Genomic DNA, 5,970 nt, shown 5'->3' with positions numbered 1-5,970 from the left:
AGGAGGCTAAGGCAGGGGAATCGTTTGAACCTAGAAGGCAGAGGCTGCAGTGAGCCAAGATTGAGCCATTGCACTCCAGCCTGGGTAACAGAGTAAGACACTGTCTCAAAAAAAAAAAAAAAGCATACGTGAAATGCCTCTGAAATTATTATGATATTCCAAAATAAAGAATTGTTATATGTTAAAAGCTCCCTGAGGATCAAGTTTTGGACTCCTCTCATTTCACATAATGACTCATATGACAGCATATCATCAAGATATGGTTTATGAGATTTTCCTGGAATTACATCATATTGATGACACAGTTATGCGTCTTTGCAGTTACAAAATTCCTCCTACATTGAATGTTGTTATTCTCCCTTCATGATTCAGTTCAAATGCCTTCTCTGTAACGCTTTTGTCAACATCCCACTTCCTCCAGTCTCCCCACTGTTCTGCTCATAATTCTCCTATCCACATCACATTGTGTAATGATTGTTTGTTTACATGTCTGATTATCCTGCTGGTTTGTGAGCACTTGGAGATGAGAAAACACACAACCCATATTTTATTCATGTCTGTATGCCCAATGTGTGCACCAGCTGACAGCATAAATGCTCCATGTATATTCAATATTTCCTAACTGTAAAGTTGAGAATAGCCCTTCAGCTTTGGGGTTTTGCTGATGTTCTCAGTGAAACCCAAGTTTGGAACTCTAATAAATATATTCGACTATTTCTTGGGCCTATAAATGCGGCTTGGAACTAAAGACATATGGTCTACTATAAAAATCTTCTGAATGGTCTCTATTCCTCTGTTCATGTTTCCTTTCAATCATTCTCTAATTCCTGCCAAAGAGAATGTTCCAAAACAAATCTGTTTATTACTTTCTTAATTAAAAGTCTTCAAAGTCTTCCCCTTGCTAAGGGATTAAAATTTTTTTAGGATGGCATCCAAGACCTTAACTTGATCCTTTTGGCCTTCCACGACTTATCTCTTGATGCATCTTCTCCATTCTCCCCTCAGTCCGCCACCAATACACACAACTACCCCATACCCCTGCACTTTCCACCCCACCTACCTGCTTTATAGATGCTGAATTACAAGTAATTATCTAAATGGACCACACTGCAGGAACTTCTGTAGTCATTTTCCATCATCGTCCTGTTCTTTCATTGTTGTTTCTATTTTCTTTATCTCCCTGATTTTTTAAACCATATTTTACAGTCAGGTGAATTCTCCACTTGTTAACATTTACTGACTCTCATGGTGGTAGAGATGGATTTTTTCCTAGTGTGCCTGTGTGTGGGTGAGTTTTGTTTTATTTGCTTATTTTATTGTGAGATCATTTTCAGCAGGGGTTGATTCGCTTCCCATTCCCAGGTAGTAGAAGTACCAGTTTTGCTAGTTTCCTAGTGGCTTTATGGGTCCTAGACAAACTCTATGTTAATGTCCCAACTTGGGATTTTGATAGCATGGGGACAATATAAATTGGAGCCTTACATGCTTGTGTGCCTTAGGTTTGGAATTTCTCATTTTTTCCCTACTGAGTCGCGAGTAGATGGCAAACTTCCTTGCTACTTCTCTAGGCTTTTGGGTGGAGTATTTCTAGTTTCCTTTTCACAGATGGGCCTGGCTAAATGTAGAGGTTTCAGCTCTAGCTCTCCACTTCACATCTCACGTGGGTCAGTGCCCTTACCCTCTTCCTGCCAGGACATGAAAACTCAGCTGTATTGCTAAGGAGGCCTGACAGCCCCGTGAGAGGCTGCTACACCAGCTCCATTTACTAGCATGTATTTAATTTCCCTCTTCCTTGCTTAAACCTATGGGTTTGTTTCCATTTTCTTTTTTCAAGCTCAACTATTTTTCCTTATGCTGTTTTATCTAGCATGTGGGAGAACTGGTGTCAGTGTAGTCCAATAGATTGTTGGAGGGCCTCTGTGTTACCTGCTGTGGTTATACCCATGTCCTCCTTTACATGGAACACTCTGTCGTCAAACCAACCAGACTGCAGGGCAACCTTGCTCATCTTTCATACTCAGCCAAGCATCCCCTTCTCTATTGAACTTTTTAAAACCTTTCTCCAGATTAGAATTAGTCTCTTCCTCACTGGTACTTCCACACACTGTTTAGTTTTAAACCATAAGACCCGTGACACTAGTGTGCTTACATTGTGTTCATGAGTCCTTTTTCCTTCCTGAAGATTATATTTTATCTTTGCGTCCTTAGGGTCCTGCACTTTGCAGGGTCCATAACAGGCATTTAATACAAGCCAAATAATGAATGAATGAGTGAATACATAAAATGGGTGGATAATAAGAAATACCATAATAGTAGGAATAATAGAATTTCACAGTTCCCCCTGGGTCAGGCATGGTGGTATGCACCTGTAGTCCTTGCCACCCAGTAGGCTGAGGCAAGAGAATCACATGCACCCAGGAGTGCCAGCCTGGAATAAAGTGTGATTACGCCACTGCACTGTAGCCTGACAACAGAGTAAGACCCGAAAAAAGAGAAAAGTTCCTCTCTCTCTGTCTTTATGCCGTGTTTCTAGGCCACATCTATAAATAAATTAAAGTCAAATTTAAACAAATATCCTGATAAGAAGTGAAATGTAAGATGTTTATTGAAACTAGCAGCAATCACATCTTGTGCCCCCCATGTGCCAGGCACATTAAATTCACACATCTACTTTTTACAGCAACCTTTTGATGTAGATGCTATGAATATTCTTTTTACACATGAGGGAATTGAGTCACCGAAAGGTTGAATAACTTGACCAAACTCAAAACTGGTCGAGCTAGGATTTGAGCTCAGGTAGTTTGGCTCTAGAGTCTGTATTTTTAACCATAATATTAGATAACCTACCAATACTAATGAAGAAGACAGATGGAAGTTTCTGGGTCCATTTTTTTAAAGCAATTATTTGTGAGTTTAAAGTAAATCATTATTTTCTAACGAATACTCAGGTTCTTCTTAGAACCCTGCCATGTGGGAAGATAAAAGTCTCACTCAGTAAAATACCTCTAAATTTAACTGATAGGTCTAAAAATCCTTCCAGAATTGAATCTAGATCTCAGATGTTGTTATTTAAACACCTTTCTTTCTGTTTTCCTTCCTTATTCACAGAAAAAAAGACAAAAAAAAAACAACAACAACAACAAAAAAACAAATACAGCCACCTCCTTCTGGTCTTCCTAGAAATATAAGTTGAAGTTTTATTAGAAATCATTTGGTATATACCCCTTTTCCTTAAAATCTGGAAAGCACCACCAATATTTTGAATTTATTTTATTTTATTTTAATTTTATTTTTGGGATGTAATCTCACTCTGTCACCCAGGCTGGAGTGCAGTGGCATGATTTTGGCTCACTGCAACCTCCACCTCTCAGGTTCAAGCAATTCTCTCACCTCAGCCTTCCAAGTAGCTGGGACTACAGGCACCCGCCACCATGCCCAGCTAATTTTTGTATTTTTAGTAGAGGCAAGGTTTCACCATGTTGGTCAGGGCAGTCTTGAACTCCTGACCTCAAGTGCTCTGCCTGCCTGGGTCTCCCTAAGTGCTGGGATTGCAGGCGTGAGCCACTGGGCCAGGCCATTTTGGATATACTGATACAAAGTCACCCTGCTCATTCATTCTCCTTATCACCAACCAAGAAGTAAGAATCAAGACATACTGGATGGAACAAAACAACAGGCTCCATCTGCCCAGTTGTTTTGACTGTCATACCTTCTGCGGGTGGTAACCACAATGCTTATACTTGTGGATGCAGAGGCCCAATGATTCCTGCATTGCAAATATGATCTCATCTCTTATCAAAGCTCCTGTATTGGAATTTTGTGGGGAAGTGATAATCTTCCCTGAATGTAAGAGTGGGCGAAAGAATCTCAAACCACAAGACTCATTGACCATGAGCAAAATGGGAATGTGTTTTTGGAGCAGCAGAAGCTTTTTACTTAGGATTATTAAAGAATATGCTAAAGAAAGATAAGCAACTTGAACGGTTACTAAATATACCAAGCATGCATGGGGCTGAGATATGTGGGGTTATGTGCAGCTGAACAAACAAAATGACTATTTCTGTAGGGACCCTGAGTGTGTGGCGCTTTGGGTTTGATGACGCATCTGACTATTTAAGGAAAGCTGGAGATTTATCCTATCTGAGGTCCAGAATAGATTTTTTTCTTCAAGAGAAAATTAGTTTTTTAATGTTTGAATGGACTTTGAGTAAAATGTATCTGTCATGAAAATATCCAATAATTTACCATGCCACCAAGACGGCACAGCCTAAGAGCCATGCTGAGATCAGAAGAAAATTGATATAATTGTTAGAGTACAAAGGGCTTCATTTTTTCTTTTCCTTTTTGGCAATAAACTGACTCCATTACAGTGTTAGTGAGTTTCAGAAAACAGATGGTTATTGACATGAGATTACTTGTGAAGCATAGTGTAGATAATTCAGGTGAAAAAGATTCTGTTTTTTCTTTTTAAGCCCAAAGTACTATATTTAGATCAATATTTAAACACATGGTAGAACTTATTAAAAGTAGTAAAACTGAAATGTTTGTCATTTAATGAATGATTGGCAACCCTGCTTAAGGTATCTTAGCCACGCAGGTATTTAAAAGGAAATTAGGCTCTCTGCTCCTCTGGTTTGACAGCCATATTTTCTCGTGCAGTGTCAGCCATGTCCCTGAGACACCATGGTGGAAGTGCAGGTCAGACTAAATGGATTTGGCCATACTGAGTGCCTGGTCACCAAGGCTGCTTTTAACTTTGGGAAGTAGTTATTGTTGTAATCAACGACCCTTTCATTGACCTCAACTACGTGCTCTGCATATTCCAGTATGATTCCATGGCATTGTCAAGGCTGAGAATGGGAAACTTGTCATCAGTGGAAATCTTATCACCATGTTCCTGGAGGAAGATCCCACCAAAAGCAAATGGGGTGATACCAGTGCTCATTATATTGTGGAGCCCACTGGCATCTTACTCCCACTGCCATGGAGAAGGCTGGGGTGTACTGAGAGTGGGGAGTCTAAATGGTCATCATCCCTGCCCTCTCTGTTGATGACCCCATGTTCATGATGGGGGTGAACCATGAGAAGTTCAAAAACAGCCTCAAGATCATCAGCAATGCCTCCTGTACCACCAGCTTCTTCGCCCCCCTAGCCAAGGTCATCCATGCCAACTTTGGCATCATGGAGGGACTCATGACCACAGTCCATGCCATCACTGTCACCTACAAGACCAGGGAATGGTCCCTCTGGGAAACAGTGGTGTGACAGCCATGGGACTCTCCAGAACATCATCTGTGCATCTACTGGTGCTGCATCTACCAAGGTGAACAGGAAGCTCACTGGCATGTCCTTCTGTGTCCCCACCACCAATGTGTCAATCATGGACCTGACCTTCTATCTGGAGAAACCTGCCAAATATGACATCAAGAAGGTGGTGATGCAAGCATTGGAGGGCCCCTTCAAGGGCATCTTGGGCTATACTGAGCACCAGGCTCTCTCCTCCAACTTTAACAGTGACACTTATTCTTCCACTTTCCATGCTGGATCAGCATTGCGCCCAAGAACCACTTTGTCAAGCTCATATCCTGATATGACAATGAATATGGCTACAACAATAGGGTGGTAGGCCTCAAAGGAGTAAGGCACCCAGACTGCCAGCCCCAGCGAGGGCACGAGAGGGAAAAGAGGCCCTCAGCTGCTGGGGAGTCCATGCCACACTCAGTCCCCCACCACAGTGAGAATCTCCTCTCCTCACTGGTTCCATGGCAAATACCCTGAAGTGGGAGGGGTCTAGGGAGCCCCACCTTGTGTACCATCAATAAAGTCTCCTGTATCCAAAAAAAAAAAAAGAAATACTGAAAGATAGCATTTAATAAAGAGTTAAGATGGTTTGTGCTCATATGTGAATCAGTATCAGGCAGCGGATTTATCATTTTGGAAATTAAGTTCCTTTGTAAAAAATATCTGAGT

At 41.3% G+C, this 5,970-nt stretch overlaps 1 pseudogene; it reads left to right on the top strand.

The window, feature by feature from the left end:
* The first annotated feature begins 4,695 nt into the window (after positions 1-4,695).
* Positions 4,696-5,724, top strand: LOC106997278 (glyceraldehyde-3-phosphate dehydrogenase pseudogene; annotated as a pseudogene).
* The last annotated feature ends 246 nt before the right edge of the window (positions 5,725-5,970 follow it).

Source organism: Macaca mulatta, chromosome 3, assembly GCF_049350105.2.
Source record: "Macaca mulatta isolate MMU2019108-1 chromosome 3, T2T-MMU8v2.0, whole genome shotgun sequence".
NCBI lineage: Eukaryota > Metazoa > Chordata > Mammalia > Primates > Cercopithecidae > Macaca > Macaca mulatta.
Note: the sequence above shows the minus strand (reverse complement) of the source record. Positions and strands in the feature narration are given on the sequence as shown.